Source organism: Macaca mulatta, chromosome 6, assembly GCF_049350105.2.
Source record: "Macaca mulatta isolate MMU2019108-1 chromosome 6, T2T-MMU8v2.0, whole genome shotgun sequence".
Taxonomy (NCBI): Eukaryota; Metazoa; Chordata; class Mammalia; order Primates; family Cercopithecidae; genus Macaca; species Macaca mulatta.
In genome coordinates this window covers 7,985,735-8,008,067 of record NC_133411.1, presented here as the reverse complement: position 1 = coordinate 8,008,067, position 22,333 = coordinate 7,985,735, and the positions used below count along the sequence as shown (strand labels likewise).

General features: G+C 39.6%; 1 long non-coding RNA gene across 1 annotated transcript in view; it reads right to left on the bottom strand.

The window, feature by feature from the left end:
* Positions 1 to 22,333, bottom strand: part of LOC144341216 (uncharacterized) — a 31,895-nt gene that overhangs the window by 5,423 nt on the left and 4,139 nt on the right. The window lies entirely within an intron of this gene.

Below are 22,333 nucleotides of genomic sequence, written 5' to 3'. Positions count from 1 at the left end.
ACAATTGCACCTTCAACCCATGTGTAGTAAGTAGGCCTGAACTCCACCCACAGTGCAGAGCCAAGCCCAGCTGACCTGTAACTTGATACAGGGAGGCCCATGCAAGCCCCAACTGGGACAACTGAACCAGTCAACCTGGAGGCACATAAGCATTAGAACAAAGGGTTGTCATTGTAAATCACTACATTTGGGGATGTTCTGTTTTGCAGCATTATTGTGGCAAGAGCTGACTGATACACACAAGTTAAGAAACAGATTTCATTCTGAAGGTGATGGAAAGCACCACTGAAAGATTTTAGTCAGAGCAAGGTCCAGACTGGATTCACATTTCAAATTTTCTACTCTGTTCTTTGTGGAGTGGTTGAGCTAGAAGTGAAGAAGAATTGAAGCAGAGAAACCAGTTAGGAGACTGCTAGATGAGAACCTGAACTAAGGCAAAAACCCCATAGGTGGAGAGGAAGGGGCAAACACAGAGATAGTGGGAAGGCAACCTCCAGCACTTCCCTGGGAATAAGTGAGAGGAAAGAGCTTTGGATAACTTCTATTTTCTGGCTTCTTTACATTCATCACCAGAGGGAATCTGAAGAAAGAGAGTTTCAGAAGAGAACAAAATTAATTCCACTTAGACATGTTGAGTCCAAGATGACTGTGGTCCATGCAAATGGAATGACTGCTCCTCTAGCCTGGAGCAGAGCAGAGAAGACTGCACTAAAGCCAACATTTGGGGAAACTCTGCTAGCATTTGGGTAGTATTGATATCAACCAAAGGAACGTGGATGACATGCAACTGTGAGAATCGATGGAACCACGAATGAAAACTAGGAGCTTCCATATGACAAATGGAAACCAAACTGTGAGAAAGTAAAGGCTGTAAAGGAGAAAAGCAGAACTTAATGCTGCAAAAATGCTGGAAAAGAAGAGAACTTCAAAGTTCCCATTGATAAACTTTGGACTGATGGCAGAAAGAACATCTCGTAAAACCAGGAACACTGTCCTATGCTCAGCTTCTTCTGGCAGGAAAAGCAGGAAGTAAGAACAGTAAGGAGAACTGGGAGATGATGCATCTTGTATCCTGCTTCTGGGATACAGGAGTGTGGGGCTGAGAGTTAGGAAGCTCAGGACTAAAGACAGGACTAGAAACACAGAGTTTGAGTCCTCTGTATTGAAGCAATGGTCAAAGCCATGAAAAGTTGTGAAAGGACTCAGGGAGAGATGGAAAAAGAAGAGAGAGTTGATGAAGGGAGAAGCACAGACAACAGTTAAGTGGTAGCCATATGATATGGTTTAGATCTGTGTCCCCACCCAAATCTCATGTCAAATTGTAATCCTTAGTGTTGGAGGTGGGGCCCGGTGGGAGGTGGGGGGCTTCTCATGAATGGTTTAGCACCATCCCATTTGGTGTTGTTCTCATGCCAATGAGTGAGTTCTCATGGAATCTGTTTGTTTAAAAATATGTGGCACCTCCCCCTTCACTTTCTTCCTCCTGCTCCAGCCATGTGACACGCTGGCTGCCACTTTGGCTTCCACCATAATTGTAAGTTTCCTGAGGCCTCCCCAGAAGCCAAGCAGATGCCAGCATCATGCTTCCCATACAGCCTGCAGAATCATTAGCCTATTAAACCTCTTGTCTTTACATATTATCCATTCTCAGGCATCTCTTTATAGCAGTGTAATAGAACAGACTAATACACCATGCAACCTGCACTCCCAAAGGAGATGGAGGGATGACAGTGAGAACTGGGACATTACTCTGATTGTCATGGAAGCCTGGAGGAGTGGGCTTTGATATGTGTTAGTTATGGCAGATGTCACGGGCAGCCCAAGCAGAGTTAGATTCATTAAACCTAACAATTAAGTTGAAGAATTCCAATAGTGTGGAGGAAACAAAGTCAGATTTTAGTATAAGAAATGAGGACCTGGAGGCAGAGCATGATTTCAACCTTTGGAGAACTTGAGTGAGAAGGGAGGTAAGTTAGCAGACTACAGAATTTCTTTGTAATAAAGAAGATACTAGTATCTTGTTGTTAAGAGAAAGGACTTGCAAAGGACAGAGAAAGACTGATTGCTGCCACAGGGAGGCCCAGAGAAAGGTGACAGAGGTGTTAGCCTCAGAGAAAAGAACAGACCTTGCCTCTAAGACAGTGAGGAGAAAGAAGACTATGCACAGACCCAGGTAAACTGGGAGCTGGAGAGGAGGACTTTGTAAACAAGCTGGACAGATGCTATTTGACATTCTGGTGGGATGTGTAGCAAAGAGATCTGTTTAGGGACTTTAGCAAGGGAAAAGTGTTCAGAATTAGAAGTTGTTTAAAAATGAATAAAGGAGAGTCATACTGCATTGGATCCCAATGAGATCAGATAGTCTTTTTCGTCTTTCAGCAGGACACATTATCAGGATTATTTTTATTTTTATATTTGCATAATATCAACAGAGAGCACAAGGATGACTGAATTCACCAAGGGAAAATGAGAATGGCAACAAAAGGTCAATTCCTTGCCAATGACAGCATGGATGAAAGATGACTAAAGGACTGACTGAAGAAGAGATGAGCAAAGCTAGAAAGAGGCTGGTATTCCAGTGCTGCCTCACATCTGGACTCCAGGCCATGCTGTCCCTTCATCATTTCATGTCATCTTCAGCACAACCTTTGGAAAGATGCAAGAGGAAGAAAATGGAAAGGCATAAAACTAGAGGTCAGAATGAGGAAACTGCATCAAGTTCAGAAAGCACAGAAGTATAAGAGTAAGAGGATTTATTGAAGAAAAGTAGATCTAGAGACTATGGTCTTATACATGAAGCAGTTTCAAGTGACGGCCAACCCATGTGTAGGTGTTGACGAAATGCATTGGAGAAAAGGGTCATCAGAGGTGGGAAGATTGTGTAGGTGATGACGAAATGCATTGGAGAAAAGGGTCATCAGAGGTGGGAAGATTTCTAACACTTAGTTCGTGAGAGGGGCAAAGGACTGGGAGATAATACAAGGGGGCATGTTACCTGTGGGAGGTCATGACGAAAGTGAACTAAATGTCTACCTATTCACAAAATCCAGATTACAAATTGGATGTGGTATTATTTCCCAAAATGCATAACCTCAATCTAATCATAGGAAAGTATCAGATGACCCCAAATTGAAGGACATTTTGCAAAATGCCTAACTAGTACACTTCAAAAGTGTCAAGAACATAAAAAGCAAGGAAACCTAAGGGTCTATCACAGACTGAGAAAGGAGACATTGCAGCTGCATACCAACTGGATCCCAGATGCAATCCTGGAACAGGATAGGACATTTGTAGAAAACCAATGGTCTCCAACTAGAGCCAGCAGCTTAGCTGACAGTAATGTACCAATATTAATTTCTTAGTTTTGATACTTGTTTATGGTTACACAACAGGGAAAGTTAGGTGAGGGGTAGAAAGGAACTCTCTGTATTAGTTTGCAACTCTTCTGTAAGTTTAACATTATTTTAAAAATTTTAAGAGATAGCTGTGAAGTCTACATATCCTAGAGAAGTGCAGGAGCCTCTGACCTTTCCATACTGAAACCATCTCATTCAGGTCCATGATGAAGCTTCTTACACATATTCTAATCCCAAGCAAAAATCACCATAGCTAGGAGCCTCTGTGCAGCATCTTAGTGCACTGCTGTTACTGGCACTCCGTAGTATCAAATAATTGTTTGTCCCAGTTGAAAGTTGAATTAGGAAATTCTACGTTTGTATGGTGACATGCTAGCTGTGATGGTTAATACTGAGTGTCAACCTGACTGGATTGAGGGATACAAAGTATTAATCCTGGGTGTGTCTGTGTGGGTGTTGCCAAAAGAGGGAGACCCACCCTTAACCTGGTGGACACAATCCAATCAGCTTCCAGCAAATATAAAGCCGGCAGAAAAACATGAAAAGGAGAGATGGGCCTAGCCTCCCAGTCTACATTTTTCTCCTGTGCTGGATGCTTCCTGCCCTCAAACATCAGACTCCAAGCTCTTCAGTTTTGAGACGTGGACTGGCTGTCCTTGCTCCTCAGCTTGCAGACAGCCTATTGTGGGACCATGTAATCATGAATTTCACTGCACAAGCTCTCTCTCTTTGCCTGCTGCCATCCATGTAAGACATGACTTGCTCCTCCTTGCCTTCTACCATGATGATGAGGCCCCTCTCCGGCCATGTGGAACTATAAGTCCATTAAACCTCTTTCTTTTGTAAATTGACCAATCTCGGGTATGTCTTTATCAGCAGCATGAAAACAAACTAATACGCTAGCCATGACTGACACACCTCCTCCCAAATTCAGTACAGCTGTCATGTTCCAAAACTGCATAAACCACTAAGTATGCGTTGGGTAGAATCCTGACCCTCAAAGATGTCCACGTGTGAACTTGTGAACACATTAGATTACTTGACAATGGCAGATGAAATTAAGATTACTAATCAGTTGATGCTGAGATGGGGATATCATCCTGGATTATCTAGGAGGGCTCAGTGTAATCACAAGAGTCAAAGTGGATGAGAAAATTGGAGAGAGACCCAGAAGATGGCAGCTCAAAAGGACTCAGTCCAGCATTACTGGCCTCGAAGGTGGAGCAATGTGGGTGGAAAACTGTGGATGGAAAATGCAAGGAAATGGTTTTTCCAGAAAAGAACACAGCCTTGACAACACCTGGATTTTAGTCCAGTGAGATCCATATCAGACAGCTGACCTACAGATCTGTAAGATAACACATTTGTGTGAGTTTAAACCACTAAGTGTTGGCCATTTGTTGCGGCCACCATAGGAACCTCACACAGTGGTGCCTGGGACTTTGTAAGATGCTGGGCATGAGAAAAACAAAGAAAGCAAAACATGAAAAAGCATCACAAACCACATTTTTCCATCTGGGAAAAATTCCCTCTACCTATAGCAAATATGGAAACAGATTTTAAATCATATTCTCAAAAAACATACCACATGTTCCACTCTCTGTACCAGAACAAGATGGACAGTTCCAAAGAGACGATCAAGCATTTTGTTCAGAAAATGAGGGCATTTGCACCTACCAGAAATAGACAGCTGCCTCTCCTACTCTACCATACCCAGTGATGGTCCCAGAAAAATGCTCTCTGGAGTCTGCCTACTGTGACGCTTTGTAGAGAGACCCTTTGCTCACCAGGCTAAATCATAAACTCATTGAAGCCTGAAGACCCTAAATGAGCAGCATAATCCGGTTTGAATATTCAATTTGAGATGTAAATGTGTCACCAGCTGTCTTACTGCAGACCGTTATAACAAAGGGCCATAGCCTCAATGTTTTATAAACATTAGGAATTCATTGTTCACAGTTCTGGAGGCTGGAAGTCTGAGATCACAGTAGGTTCTGCGGAGGGGCCTCTTCAGGTTGCAGTCTACCTACTTCTTGTAGCTTCACAGGGTGGAGAGAGTTCCAGAGCGCTCATGTATCTTCCTATAAGGGCACTAATTCCATTCATGAGGATGCTACCCTCATGACCTAACCACGTTTCAAAAGCCCTCCTGCCCAATACCATCCCCTTGCTGGTGAGGATTTCAACTTAGGCATTTGATGGGACATGGACATTCAGTCCACTGCATGGCTTTTTGTATAATGTTGTTCAGGGACTGGTGGGTGATCAGTAGACAGCCTCTATGAACAAACTGAGAAAGGCAGTCAGGGATGCAACCCAGGAAACCCAGGAAAGTAAGGCCCTTAGACTCCACCTCTAGGGCACCCTGTGGCATGCACACAATTGTTCCTGGTGCTGCTGGTGCTGTTACATCTGCAGAGATCCCTGGCACGGGGGCCACCAGCAGGAAGACCATGTCCTTCCCTGCACAGTCTACATGTTATGGCATCACAGGTTTTGAGAGGTTAGCTCCTTGTTCCTGGTATCATTCAGGGTTTTGTTCAAAAGACCCCATGCCCGAAGAAGACACGCCATGCTGCCCAGCTGGGGTAAGAAGAGAGCCCACAGTGGCCAGTTTAAGTTGGAAGGAATTGCTAAAGATAACAGGTATCCAGCAAAAGAGTCCAGTGTGGGCGCTGGGCAGCCAGGAAGGACATTGCAGGCTGCACGAGGGGTCGTGCCCTGTGAAGATCTCTGTGCTGTGCCATCACACACGGGCTCCATGATGGTGAGTACCTGCACCTCGGACCCAGACCCTCCATCACCCCTGCTGCCTAACAAGAGAGCTGGGCTGCTCCTCACCCCAGAGAGTGGACTTCATAAGGTCCCCTCTGCCCGCCAGGCACTCACCCTGTGCTCTTCAGGATCCAAGGCGCATGGGTGCATATGATAGGCAGAGCCAGCTGCGTGCCTGCATCTCAGGCTGAGGGTGGCTGGGAATGTGATTTTTTGGCTTCACCGTGGAGAGCTCGAACTGAAAATATGGCCACTATCCATGATGTTGCCTTAAGGGAGGACCTACCCATAGAAGAAGGAAGAGGGGGAAGAAAAGGAGGAGGAAGAAGATCTGAAGACAGTTTAAACATGCCCTCAGCAGCTATATATATATAAAATATATATATTATATATCACATATATATTATATATAATATACATAATATATATCACATATATATTATATATAATATACATAATATATATCACATATATATTATGTATAATATACATAATATATATTACATATATAATGTATAATATACATAATATATATTACATATATAATATATAATATACATTATATATTACATATATAATATATAATATACATTATATATTACATATATTATATATAATATACATTATATATTACATATATTATATATAATATACATAATATATATTACATATATTATATAATATACATAATATATATTACATATATTATATATAATATATATGATGTATATTACATATATATTATATATAATATATATGATGTATATTACATATATATTATATATAATATATATGATGTATATTACATATATATTATATATAATATATATGATGTATATTACATATATATTATATATAATATATATGATGTATATTACATATATTATATATAATATATGATGTATATTACATATATTATATATAATATATGATGTATATTACATATATTATATATAATATATATGATGTATATTATATGTAACGTATATATGTAACGTATATAATATATAACGTATATATTATATATAATATATAATATATATTACGTATATATTATATAATATAAAATATATATTACATATATGTTATATATAATATATATAAAATATATATTACGTATATGTTATATATAATATATATAAAATATATATTACGTATATGTTATATATAATATATATAAAATATATATTACGTATATGTTATATATAATATATATAAAATATATATTACGTATATGTTATATATAATATATATAAAATATATATTACGTATATAATATATAATATATACAAAATATATATTACGTATATAATATATAATATATACAAAATATATATTACGTATATATTATATATAATATATAAAATATATATTACGTATATATTATATATAATATATATAAAATATATATTACGTATATATTATATATAATATATAAAATATATATTACGTATATATTATATATAATATATAAAATATATATTACGTATATATTATATATAATATATAAAATATATATTACGTATATATTGTATATAATATATAAAATATATATTACGTATATATTGTATATAATATATAAAATATATTACGTATATATTATATATAATATATAAAATATATATTACGTATATATTATATATAATATATATATTATATATATTTGAAACGGAGTTTTGCTCTTGTTCTCCAGGCTGGAGTACAATGGCTCAAGATCTTGGCTCACTGCAACCTCCGCCTCTGGGGTTCAAGTGATTTTCCTGTCTCAGCCTCCCGAGTAGCTGGGATTACAGGCTCCTGCCACCATGCCCAGATAATTTTTTGTATTTTTAGTAGAGACGGGGTTTCACTGTGTTGGCCAGGCTGGTCTCGAACTCCTGACCTCACATGATCCACCCCCGCTCAGCCTCCCAAAGTGCTGGGATTACAGGTGTGAGCTACCGCGCCCAGCCCAGGAGTAATATATTTAATCAGGCAAACCTCTACCTAACAGAAAGGACAGAGACACTCAAGCTGGACTAAAAAGCAATATCAATCAATGGGCTGCTTACAGAAGACAGACTAAAATAACAATGTACACAAGTTAAAAACAAAAAGATGAAGGAAGATAATAAAAAAGAAATCAGAGAACAGTTAACAGCAGACCAACTAGAATTCAAGACAAAATGAATTAAATGTGACAATGAAGCTCATTTACATCAAGTAAGGGATAATTTATAAGACAAGGAAAATAATCATGAAATTTTCAAGAGCCAAGTAGTGTCTCCTCAAAATCTGTGCAGAAAAGGAGATTGAAATAAAAAGAACATTTGATTAAAAACGAAAATGGAGCAGGACTTAGAACTCTCACTATTACAGATTACTGACACCAAGGCTATGGACAGTGTAAAGCACATAAATATGTATTTATGAATGTACTCTCCTCCTGTAGACACCACAAAGAGATACAGTATTGCTCAAAAATGACTTTATTTATAAGTAATAAATATATTATTTATTATAAGGTAGCAGAAAAAAATAGGCATTAGTAACAGCTTCAATGAAAACACTTTCTTCCAGATCTTCAAAACATCCTCACAAGTAACTAAAGAGTTTGCCATTTTAGTTACAGCTGAAGCCTGTCAAATTCCAGGGTATGGGGCCAAAGTTCTATTTAAAAGCAAATTTCATTTCTTTAAATGATTTCACTATTAAAAGAGAAACCATGGATAAAAACTAAGCATCTACACACACACACACACAAAAAAAAAAATTATGAACATAAAAAGTGGAAAAAATGTGGTCCCCGGGAAAGTAAGAGTAAAGATCAAAATGAAAGTTAATAAATTAAAAGAAGATATCAAATAGAATTGCTAAACTAATCCAAAAATTGCTTGAAATCATATAGAAATAACATTTTTTAAATAATAAAACATACTTTGTACAAGTGCATGCCAATTAAACTTGAAATCTCAGAAAAGTTGATTTCCCAGAAAAATCTCAATTGCCAAACTTGAGAAAAGCTTCAAAATACTCGTCATCAAAAATTACCTCCATAGACTGGGCGCGGTGGCTCACACCTGTAATCCCAGAACTTTGGGAGGCTGAGACGGGCAGATCACTTGAGGTCAGGAGTCCAAGATCAGCCTGGCCAACATAGAGAACCCCATCTCTACCAAAAAATACAAAAATTAACTGGGCCTGGTGGTGTGCACCTGTAGTCCCAGATACTCTGGAGGCTGAGTATCAGGCTCCAGAATGAGATATGAGAATAGCTTGAACCTGGGAGGTGCAGGCTGCAGTGAGCCAAGATGGCACCACTGCACTCCAGCCTGGGTGACAGAGTGAGACCCTGTCTCAAAAAAAAAAAAAAAAAACCTCCATAAAAGACCACAAACCTAGCATCGAGATCTTATTTTCTTTCACTTATTTTTTTATTTTTATTTTTTAGCAGCTCCTTGTGGAGCAGCTAAAAATACCAAATAGCAGCTAATACCATTCTGCAATAAAAGAAACCAGGGCTCCTTAGAGAAATGGCTAATTCTGTGTTGAGCCTGGAGCATCTTATAATGCCAGAAAGTAAGGAAACGCTAAGAAGAAGAAAAAAAGCTAATCTCACAATGTCAAAAGGACACAAGAGCCAACCAAAGACACTCCCAGTGGCTAGAACTGGAACAAATTTGGCAACAAAACAAACAAATCAGCCTTGAATAATAACCAAAAGTATAAGATTGATATCCATGAAGACATTCTGCAATAAATAAATAATTGAATAAATAAATGGGGAAGAAGAGACAAATATCCCATGCAGAAGAATTCCAAATAAATTATGCATACTCTGTCCTCAAAGAGATGGAGCATAACTTCCCGCGCCTTAAGCGTGGGCTGCACATAGCGACTTCCTCGTAAAGAGGACAGAATGGAAGGGCAGGTGTGGCAGAAACCTGACAAACACGACCTCAGCCAGGTGAACGAGGCCAGCATCAGCAGCGATGAATCATGATGCTGGTACTCACGTGGCCTTGACATTATGTGATGAAAATTGCACCTCACCTCTGTGGTCCTCCTCCCCAAAACACAGGACTCTAGTCTAAGCATGAGAAAAACTCCAGGCAAATCCCAGTAGAGGGGCATTCAATGAAACACCTGCCCAGTGTCCCTCAAAACTGCCAGCGTCACAAAAACAAGGGAAATCTGAGTAACTGCCACAGCCAAGAGGACTCTAATGAGACCCAATGCCCAAATACAATGTAGCTTTCCTGACCAGACCCTGGGACAGAAAACCACATTGGGAAAACACTGAGGAACTCTGAATCAAGAATGGAGTTTGGCTATAGAAATGTACCAGCATTGGTTATTAATTGTAACAAACGTACCATTCTAACATAAGATGTTCACAACAGGGGGAACTGGGTGTGGGTATGTAAACACACTCTGTTATCTTTGTGATTTGTGAATCTAGAACTACTCCAAAAGAATATGTATTATTTATTTTGTATACTTATATAGAATATATAATTATATATTATATATGATATTCTGTTATATATTTTACATAATTTTATGTTTATATATTTATTATTTATATTTATTTATATATTATATATGAATATATTACTATAATATATTCATGTATATCATAAATATATAAATATGTTATAAATGCATATTTATGATATGTATTCAAATATGTCATAAATGTATATAATATAGAGAAAATATTTATTTATGTGTAAAATATATATTGTATATAAATATATAAATTATATATATTTTAAAGCCATAAATATGTTTATAAGTCTTCCGGTAATTCTTTTACAGGGTCAAGGAAATGATCATTAATGACACTAATAGAATGTATGGGAGAATATAAAAAGTTTTTTGATTCATTTTAAGTAGCTAACACAATCTGATGCCATCATTTGACAGAGGTTGCATACATGTAAATAGAGATATAAAAATCCTAAAATATCGACAAATTGAATTAATGCATTAAAAGAACATTTCAACAAAATATAATATGCAATTTAATATTAAGATATCTATTACTACAATATTAACCTGTCACCTCAAAAGATCAAATCAGAAAACAAGTATTTTAATGGATACTTAAAAGGCCTTTGGTATAATTCAACAACCATTACAGATTAAAATTCTTAGCAAAACAGATTTTTTTAATACTCAAATGATAAAGGACAGCTATCTTAAGTCGATAAGAAAAATCTTATCTAAAACTCAAGCAACCTTCCCACTGAAATCAAGAATCAGAGCATTATGACTGATTGATAAGTTTTCTAATGTTTACCTTATTTCTGGAAGTTAAACATAAGATATTATAAGGTACAAATCAGAAAGAAGAGGAACTCGTCGGAAAATAGGTGAAAGTATCTTGTTTTTCCCCCTAGAAGTACAGGGGGACTTCTAGAGGGGAAAAAAACTATCCTATTTTTAAAAACCATTGGAACTAATCTTGAAGCACAGTAAGTTCATCAAATTCAATGTGAATATAAAATGCTACAAGTTTGTATTACCAACAGCTTGTTAGAAAATACACTAGTAAAAAGTCCCTTTCCAACATCAGCTAAAAATACAAAATGCTTATCTAAAAAAGAAATGAGGGAGACTAGACACTACCACAATGGCCAAGGGTCAAAGATAGTCAAGGCTAAATGCAAATCAAAACCACAATGAGATACCATCTCACACCAGTTAGAATGGCGATCATTAAAAAGTCAGGAAACAACAGGTGCTGGAGGGGATGTGGAGAAATAGATACTATGCAGCCATAAAAAAGGATGAGTTTGTGTCCTTTGTAGGGACATGGATGCAGCTGGAAACCATCATTCTTAGCAAACTATCACAAGAACAGAAAACCAAACACCGCAAGTTCTCACTCATAGGTGGGAACTGAACAATGAGATCACTTGGACTCGGGAAGGGGAACATCACACACAGGGGCCTATCATGGGGAGGGGGTGGGGGGAGGGATTGCATTGGGAGTTATACCTGATGTAAATGACGAGTTGATGGGTGCTGACGAGTTGATGGCTGCAGCACACCAACATGGCACAAGTATACATAGGTAACAAACCTGCACGTTATGCACATGTACCCTAGAACTCAAAGTTTAATAAAAAAAAAAAAAAAAAAATTTCAGCAAAAAAAAGTAGGAAGGAGAAAGGTAAAACAAAAATGTGAGAATGTTGATAATTGATAGGGGATGGGTACCTGGGAGTATATGATACTATTTTCCTTACTATTGTGTTTGTTTGAATATTTCCATAATAAAAAGCTTAAAAATAAAAAAAAATAAAATAAATAAATAAATAAAAAAGAAAGAAATACTCAAATAATAGAGAAGTTAAAGAAAGGACCAGGCTCCCCGGTCCAGCCTTCTGAAAGAAGCCAAGCCAAGAGAGAATTACAAATGCCCTACATTGCAGGAATATTATAAAAGGTGGTGAGCAACGAGCTTATTGGATTTGGCTGTGAACTTTCTGAAATTATCTGAAACCTCTGTGATCACATGTGCTTTAGCTGTTTGCTTATTTAACTTTTATTTTAGGTTCAGGGCTACACATGCAGGTTTGTTATGCAGGTAAACTTGTGTCACGTGGGTTCAATGTGCAGATTATTTCATCATCCAGGTACCTAGTACCCAATAGTTATTTTTTTCTGCTTCTCTCCCTCCTCCCACCCTCCACTCTCTGGTTGGCCCCAGTGTCTGTCGTTCCTCTCTTGTGTCCATGTGTTCTCATCATTTGGCTCCCACTTAGAAGTGAGGACAAGGGGCACTTGTGTTTTGTCCTCACATTATTTTGCCTCTATAATTGCCTCTAGCTCTGCCCGTGTTCCTGAAAGGACATGACCTTTTATCTAATGTGCTCAATATTCCATTAGCAGTAGTCCCCCCGCTAGCATGCACCACAACCAGTGATTCTAAGAAATCAATTTATTTTTCTACAATCTGACTTGCAAAGAAAGGAGAGAAAACTACCAGCCAAAGCTGTACCTAACACATAATAAACAGCATTATACTTCAATGAAGGTAGTACTTGTTTAATGCCAAATTCAACAAATTGAAAAATAGTTACTAAACCTATGATATACTCACTATGGAAAAGAAAAAGAAAGCTAGACTACAAACATGATGTCAAGCCTGTGGGTCTTCCTTGTAATCACTAATTTTCTTTTTTTTTTTTTTTAATTTATTTATTATTACTATACTTTAACTTGTAGGGTACATGTGCATAACGTGCAGGTTTGTTACATATGTATACTTGTGCCATGTTGGTGTGCTGCACCCATCAACTCATCATTTACATCAGGTATGACTCCCAATGCAATCCCTCCCCCCTCCCCCCTCCCCATGATAGGCCCCTGTGTGTGATGTTCCCCTTCCTGAGTCCAAGTGATCTCATTGTTCAGTTCCCACCTATGAGTGAGAACATGCGGTGTTTGGTTTTCTGTTCTTGTGGTAGTTTGCTAAGAATGATGGTTTCCAGCTGCATCCATGTCCCTACAAAGGACACAAACTCATCCTTTTTGATGGCTGCATAGTATTCCATGGTGTATATGTGCCACATTTTCTTAATCCAATCTGTCACTGATGGACATTTGGGTTGATTCCAAGTCTTTGCTATTGTGAATAGTGCTGCAATAAACATACGTGTGCATGTGTCTTTATAGCAGCATAATTTATAATCCTTTGGGCATATACCCAGTAATGGGATGGCTGGGTCATATGGTACATCTAGTTCTAGATCCTTGAGGAATCGCCATACTGTTTTCCGTAATGGTTGAACTAGTTTACAATCCCACCAACAGTGTAAAAGTGTTCCTATTTCTCCACATCCTCTCCAGCACCTGTTGTTTCCTGACTTTTTAATGATCGCCATTCTAACTGGTGTGAGATGGTATCTCATTGTGGTTTTGATTTGCATTTCTCTGATGGCCAGTGATGATGAGCATTTTTTCCTGTGTCTGTTGGCTGTATGAATGTCTTCTTTTGAGAAATGTCTGTTCATATCCTTTGCCCACTTTTTGATGGGGTTGTTTGTTTTTTTCTTGTAAATTTGTTTGAGTTCTTTGTAGGTTCTGGATATTAGCCCTTTGTCAGATGAGTAGATTGCAAAAATTTTCTCCCATTCTGTAGGTTGCCTGTTCACTCTGATGGTAGTTTCTTTTGCTGTGCAGAAGCTCTTTAGTTTAATGAGATCCCATTTGTCAATTTTGGCTTTTGCTGCCATTGCTTTTGGTGTTTTAGACATGAAGTCTTTGCCCATGCCTATGTCCTGAATGGTACTACCTAGGCTATCCTCTAGGATTTTTATGGTATTAGGTCTAACATTTAAGTCTCTAATCCATCTTGAATTAATTTTCGTATAAGGAGTAAGGAAAGGATCCAGTTTCAGCTTTCTACTTATGGCTAGCCAATTTTCCCAGCACCATTTATTAAATAGGGAATCCTTTCCCCATTTCTTGTTTCTCTCAGGTTTGTCAAAGATCAGATGGCTGTAGATGTGTGGTATTATTTCTGAGGACTCTGTTCTGTTCCATTGGTCTATATCTCTGTTTTGGTACCAGTACCATGCTGTTTTGGTTACTGTAGCCTTGTAGTATAGTTTGAAGTCAGGTAGCGTGATGCCTCTAGCTTTGTTCTTTTGACTTAGGATTGTCTTGGAGATGCGGGCTCTTTTTTGGTTCCATATGAACTTTAAAGCAGTTTTTTCCAATTCTGTGAAGAAACTCATTGGTAGCTTGATGGGGATGGCCTTGAATCTATAAATTACCTTGGTCAGTATGGCCATTTTCATGATATTGATTCTTCGTATCCATGAGCATGGTATGTTCTTCCATTTGTTTGTGTCCTCTTTTATTTCACTGAGCAGTGGTTTGTAGTTGAAGAGGTCCTTTACATCCCTTGTAAGTTGGATTCCTAGGTATTTTATTCTCTTTGAAGCAATTGTGAATGGAAGTTCATTCCTGATTTGGCTCTCTGTTTGTCTGTTACTGGTGTATAAGAATGCTTGTGATTTTTGCACATTAATTTTGTATCCTGAGACTTTGCTGAAGTTGCTTATCAGCTTAAGGAGATTTTGGGCTGAGACAATGGGGTTTTCTAAATATACAATCATGTCATCTGCAAACAGGGACAGTTTGACTTCTTCTTTTCCTAACTGAATACCCTTGATTTCTTTCTCTTGCCTAATTGCCCTAGCCAGAACTTCCAACACTATGTTGAATAGGAGTGGTGAGAGAGGGCATCCCTGTCTTGTGCCAGTTTTCAAAGGGAATTTTTCCAGTTTTTGCCCATTCAGTATGATATTGGCTGTGGGTTTGTCATAAATAGCTCTTATTATTTTGAGGTACGTTCCATCAATACCGAATTTATTGAGCGTTTTTTGCACGAAGGGCTGTTGAATTTTGTCAAAAGCCTTTTCTGCATCTATTGAGATAATCATGTGGTTCTTGTCTTTGGTTCTGTTTATATGCTGGATTATGTTTATTGATTTGCGAATGTTGAACCAGCCTTGCATCCCAGGGATGAAGCCCACTTGATCATGGTGGATAAGCTTTTTGATGTGTTGCTGAATCCGGTTTGCCAGTACTTTATTGAGGATTTTTGCATCGATGTTCATCAGGGATATTGGTCTAAAATTCTCTTTTTTTGTTGTGTCTCTGCCAGGCTTTGGTATCAGGATGATGTTGGCCTCATAAAATGAGTTAGGGAGGATTCCCTCTTTTTCTATTGATTGGAATAGTTTCAGAAGGAATGGTACCAACTCCTCCTTGTATCTCTGGTAGAATTCAGCTGTGAATCCATCTGGTCCTGGACTTTTTTTGGTTGGTAGGCTATTAATTATTGCCTCAATTTCAGAGCCTGCTATTGGTCTATTCAGGGATTCAACTTCTTCCTGGTTTAGTCTTGGAAGAGTGTAAGTGTCCAGGAAATTATCCATTTCTTCTAGATTTTCCAGTTTATTTGCGTAGAGGTATTTATAGTATTCTCTGATGGTAGTTTGTATTTCTGTGGGGTCGGTGGTGATATCCCCTTTATCATTTTTAATTGCGTCGATTTGATTCTTCTCTCTTTTCTTCTTTATTAGTCTTGCTAGTGGTCTGTCAATTTTGTTGATCTTTTCAAAAAACCAACTCCTGGATTCATTGATTTTTTGGAGAGTTTTTTGTGTCTCTATCTCCTTCAGTTCTGCTCTGATCTTAGTTATTTCTAGCCTTCTGCTAGCTTTCGAATGTGTTTGCTCTTGCTTCTCTAGTTCTTTTAATTGCGATGTTAGAGTGTCAATTTTAGATCTTTCCTGCTTTCTCTTGTGGGCATTTAGTGCTATAAATTTCCCTCTACACACTGCTTTAAATGTGTCCCAGAGATTCTGGTATGTTGTATCTTTGTTCTCATTGGTTTCAAAGAACATCTTTATTTCTGCCTTCATTTCGTTATGTACCCAGTAGTCATTCAGGAGCAGGTTGTTCAGTTTCCATGTAGTTGAGTGGTTTTGATTGAGTTTCTTAGTCCTGAGTTCTAGTTTGATTGCACTGTGGTCTGAGAGACAGTTTGTTATAATTTCTGTTCTTGTACATTTGCTGAGGAGTGCTTTAGTTCCAATTACGTGGTCGATTTTGGAGTTAGTACGATGTGGTGCTGAGAAGAATGTATATTCTGTTGATTTGGGGTGGAGAGTTCTATAGATGTCTATTAGGTCTGCTTGCTGCAGAGATGAGTTCAATTCCTGGATATCCTTGTTAACTTTCTGTCTTGTTGATCTGTCTAATGTTGACAGTGGAGTGTTGAAGTCTCCCATTATTATTGTATGGGAGTCTAAGTCTCTTTGTAAGTCTCTTTGTAAGTCTCTAAGGACTTGCTTTATGAATCTGGGTGCTCCTGTATTGGGTGCATATATATTTAGGATAGTTAGCTCTTCCTGTTGAATTGATCCCTTAACCATTATGTAATGGCCTTCTTTGTCTCTTTTGATCTTTGATGGTTTAAAGTCTGTTTTATCAGAGACTAGTATTGCAACCCCCGCTGTTTTTTATTCTCCATTTGCTTGGTAAATCTTCCTCCATCCCTTTATTTTGAGCCTATGTATGTCTCTGCGTGTGAGATGGGTCTCCTGAATAGAGCAGACTGATGGGTCTTGACTCTTTATCCAGTTTGCCAGTCTGTGTCTTTTAATTGGAGCATTTAGTCCATTTACATTTAAGGTTAATATTGTTATGTGTGAACTTGATCCTGCCATTATGATATTAACTGGTTATTTTGCTCGTTAGTTGATGCAGTTTCTTCCTAGCCTCAATGGTCTTTACATTTTGGCATGTTTTTGCAATGGCTGGTACCAGTTGTTCCTTTCCATGTTTAGTGCTTCCTTCAGGGTCTCTTGTAAGGCAGGTCTAGTGGTGACAAAATCTCTAAGCATTTGCTTATCTGTAAAGGATTTTATTTCTCCTTCACTTATGAAACTTAGTTTGGCTGGATATGAAATTCTGGGTTTAAAATTCTTTTCTTTAAGAATGTTGAATATTGGCCCCCACTCTCTTCTGGCTTGGAGAGTTTCTGCCGAGAGATCTGCTGTTAGTCTGATGGGCTTCCCTTTGTGGGTAACCCGACCTTTCTCTCTGGCTGCCCTTAAGATTTTTTCCTTCATTTCAACTTTGGTGAATCTGGCAATTATGTGTCTTGGAGTTGCTCTTCTCGAGGAGTATCTTTGTGGCATTCTCTGTATTTCCTGGATTTGAATGTTGGCCTGCCCTACTAGGTTGGGGAAGTTCTCCTGGATGATATCCTGAAGAGTGTTTTCCAACTTGGTTCCATTTTCCCCCTCACTTTCAGGCACCCCAATCAGACGTAGATTTGGTCTTTTTACATAATCCCATACTTCTTGCAGGCTTTGTTCATTTCCTTTTCTTCTTTTTTCTTTTGGTTTCTCTTCTCGCTTCATTTCATTCATTTGATCCTGAATCGCAGATACTCTTTCTTCCAGTTGATCGAGTCGGTTACTGAAGCTTGTGCATTTGTCACGTATTTCTCGTGTCATGGTTTTCATCTCTTTCATTTCGTTTAGGACCTTCTCTGCATTAATTACTCTAGCCATCAATTCTTCCACTTTTTTTTCAAGATTTTTAGTTTCTTTGCTCTGGGTACCTAATTCCTCCTTTAGCTCTGAGAAATTTGATGGACTGAAGCCTTCTTCTCTCATCTCGTCAAAGTTATTCTCCGTCCAGCTTTGATCCGTTGCTGGCGATGAGCTGCGCTCCTTTGCCGGGGGAGATGCGCTCTAATTTTTTGAATTTCCAGCTTTTCTGCCCTGCTTTTTCCCCATCTTTGTGGTTTTATCTGCCTCTGGTCTTTGATGATGGTGATGTACTGATGGGGTTTTAGTGTAGGTGTCCTTCCTGTTTGATAGTTTTCCTTCTAACAGTCAGGACCCTCAGCTGTAGGTCTGTTGGAGATTGCTTGAGGTCCACTCCAGACCCTGTTTGCCTGGGTGTCAGCAGCAGAGGCTGCAGAAGATAGAATATTTCTGAACAGCGAGTGTACCTGTCTGATTCTTGCTTTGGAAGCTTCCTCTCAGGGGTGTACTCCACCCTATGAGGTGTGGGGTGTCAGACTGCCCCTAGTGGGGGATGTCTCCCAGTTAGGCTACTCAGGGGTCAGGGACCCACTTGAGCAGGGAGTCTGTCCCTTCTCAGATCTCAACCTCCGTGTTGGGAGATCCACTGCTCTCTTCAAAGCTGTCAGACAGAGTCGTTTGCGTCTGCAGAGGTTTCGGCTGTGTTTGTTATTGCCCTGTCCCCAGAGGTGGAGTCTACAGAGACAGGCAGGTTTCCTTGAGCTGCTGTGAGCTCCACCCAGCTCGAGCTTCCCAGCAGCTTTGTTTACCTACTTAAGCCTCAGCAATGGCAGGCGCCCCTCCCCCAACCTCACTGCTGCCTTGCCGGTAGATCACAGACTGCTGTGCTAGCAATGAGGGAGGCTCCGTGGGTGTGGGACCCTCCCGGCCAGGTGTGGGATATGATCTCCTGGTGTGCCTGTTTGCTTAAAGCGCAGTATTGGGGTGGGAGTTACCCGATTTTCCAGGTGTTGTGTGTCTCAGTTCCCCTGGCTAGGGAAAAGGATTCCCTTCCCCCTTGCACTTCCCAGGTGAGGCAATGCCTCCCCCTGCTTCAGCTCTCGCTGGTCGGGCTGCAGCAGCTGACCAGCACCGATCGTCCGGCACTCCCCAGTGAGATGAACCCAGTACCTCAGTTGAAAATGCAGAAATCACTGGTCTTCTGTGTCGCTCGCGCTGGGAGTTGGAGACTGGAGCTGTTCCTATTCGGCCATCTTGCTCCGCCCCCTGTAATCACTAACTTTCAACCACTTTTCTAAAGTGCAGCAGAAAACAATTTTACTAATAGACATGCATACAAATACAAACACACACATAAAATCAATTGCCTAGTAATGTAAACACTTGCGATTTTGAATCCAGAAGACTACTAAATTACCTCTTTGGGTTTCATGTTTCCATTGTTTGCATGGTAAAAATAATAGCTAATTAAAAACTTAAATGAATAATGTTGTATGAAACAGGGGTCGTCAACCCCAAAGCCACGAACCGGTACTGATTCACAGCCTGTTAGGAACTTGGCCAACAGCAGGAGGCGAGTGGTAGGTGAGCCAGTGAAGCTTCACCTGTATTTACAGCCTCTCCCCATTGCTTGCACGACCACCTGAGCTCTGCCTCCTGTCAAATCAGTGGTGGCATTAGATTCTCGTAGAAGTGCAAACCCTCTTGTGAACTGGTCATGTAAGGGATCTAGATTGCATGCTCCTCATGAGAATCTTATGCCCGATGATCTTCTGAGGTGGAGCCGATGCAGTAATGCTAGTGCTGGGGAGTGGCTGAAAATACAGATTAACAGTAGTGAGAGGTTTGACTGCACAGAGACCCTAATAAATCAGTTGCTTGCAAACACGTATCAAAACCCTATCAGAGAGTGGCAAGTGACAATTAAGCTTCATCTGCTGGAAGCTTTCTGGTGGCCAGTGAGTTGATGTACTTCAATTGTACAGCTGCATCTGATGGTAGGCTTTAAGTCAGAATCTGACACTTATTTTAGTCCTCGCATGGTCTACCATTATTTTATTTACCACTTCTGTCCACTCCTCTTTCCTGCACTGTACAGTTGTATCAGCAACAGCTTTGGTAAGCTCCCAAGCTAACCCTAGCCAAAATCAGTAAAAAAAAAAAAACACACAAAAACAAAAAAACAAAAAAAACAAGTCACTGGAGAGCTTATTTGAAAAGGGGGAAAGACCCAATCATGAGACAGCAGAAGACCCTAAGACTGACAACATAAAGCAAGCTGCATTTAGAAGAAAAAACCAAGAGTCCTATTTAAATGACAGGTTCATTGCAACAGGTGATCACATTTTCCAAGTCCGCTTTGTATTCCATGTGGTGACTCTCCAGTGGAAGCCATGAAAGCTTTAAAACTGTTTCACCACATGGAGACTAAGCACCCTGCATTAAAAGACATGCCTTCGGGGTTTTTCAAAGAAAAAAATGTGAATATGAAGAACAGAAGCAATGAGTGAAGGCCACCCCTTCATCAAATGTGTCTGCACTGAGAGCATCATTCTTAGTGGCTAACCACATTACTAAAGCTAAGAAGCCCTTTACTGTTGGTGAAGAGTTAATCCTGCCTGCTGCTAAGGACATTGGTCGTGAACTTTTAGAAGAGGCTGTGGTTTGAAAGGTGGCACGTGTTCCTCTTTGGGCTAGCACCATAACTAGAGTAATAGATAAAATATCAGGGGATATTGAGGGACAATTGTCAGAGGGGATTAATGAGACACTGTGGTACACAATTCAGGTTAACAAGTCTACCAATGTTGGCAAGGCAACAATGCTTGTCTTTGTAGGATATATTTTCAGGAGGATGTGCATGAAGATATGTTAGGTGTACTTTGGTTGTCAGCAAACACTATTGCTGCAGAACGACTTAAATTTTTTAATGATTACATATCAGGAAAACTGAACTGGCCATTTTGTTTCAGTGCATGACAGAGTGGTTGCCATGACTGAACGGGTTTCTGGTTTCACTACTTGGGATCAAGGAGGTCACTTCTGAATGTGAGTCTCTGCACTGTGTCATCCATAGAGAAATGCTCTGTAGGCAAAAAGTGTCACCTGAACTTAACAAAGTTTTGCAGCATGTGATCAAAGTTATCAACCACATTAAAGTACATGCCCTTAGCTCACATCTGTTCGCGCAGCTCTGTGAGGAGACGGATATAGAGCACACATGTCTTCTCTGATACACATGTGCTTAGAGTGACACACGTGTGATAGGAGATGGCTTCTCTGATACACGTGTGCTTAGAGTGACACACGTGTGATAGGAGATGGCTTCTCTGATACGCGTGTGCTTAGAGTGATACACGTGTGATAGGAGATGGCGTCTCTGATATGCATGTGCTTAGTACACACGTGTGATAGGAGATGGCGTCTCTGATACGCATGTGCTTAGAGTGACACACGTGTGATAGGAGACGGCTTCTCTGATACGCGTGTGCTTTGAGTGACACACGTGTGATAGGAGATGGCTTCTCTGATACGCATGTGCTTAGAGTGACACACGTGTGATAGGAGACGGCTTCTCTGATACACGTGTGCTTAGAGTGACACACGTGTGATAGGGTGAGATGGCTTCTCTGATATGCATGTGCTTAGAGTGACACACGTGTGATAGGAGACGGCTTCTCTGATACGCGTGTGCTTTGAGTGACACACGTGTGATAGGAGATGGCTTCTCTGATACGCATGTGCTTAGAGTGACACACGTGTGATAGGAGACGGCTTCTCTGATACACGTGTGCTTAGAGTGACACACGTGTGATAGGGTGAGATGGCTTCTCTGATACACATGTGCTTAGAGTGACACACGTGTGATAGGAGACGGCTTCTCTGATACGCGTGTGCTTTGAGTGACACACGTGTGATAGGAGATGGCTTCTCTGATACGCATGTGCTTAGAGTGACACACGTGTGATAGGAGACGGCTTCTCTGATACACGTGTGCTTAGAGTGACACACGTGTGATAGGGTGAGATGGCTTCTCTGATACGCATGTGCTTAGAGTGACACACGTGTGATAGGAGACGGCTTCTCTGATACGCGTGTGCTTTGAGTGACACACGTGTGATAGGAGATGGCTTC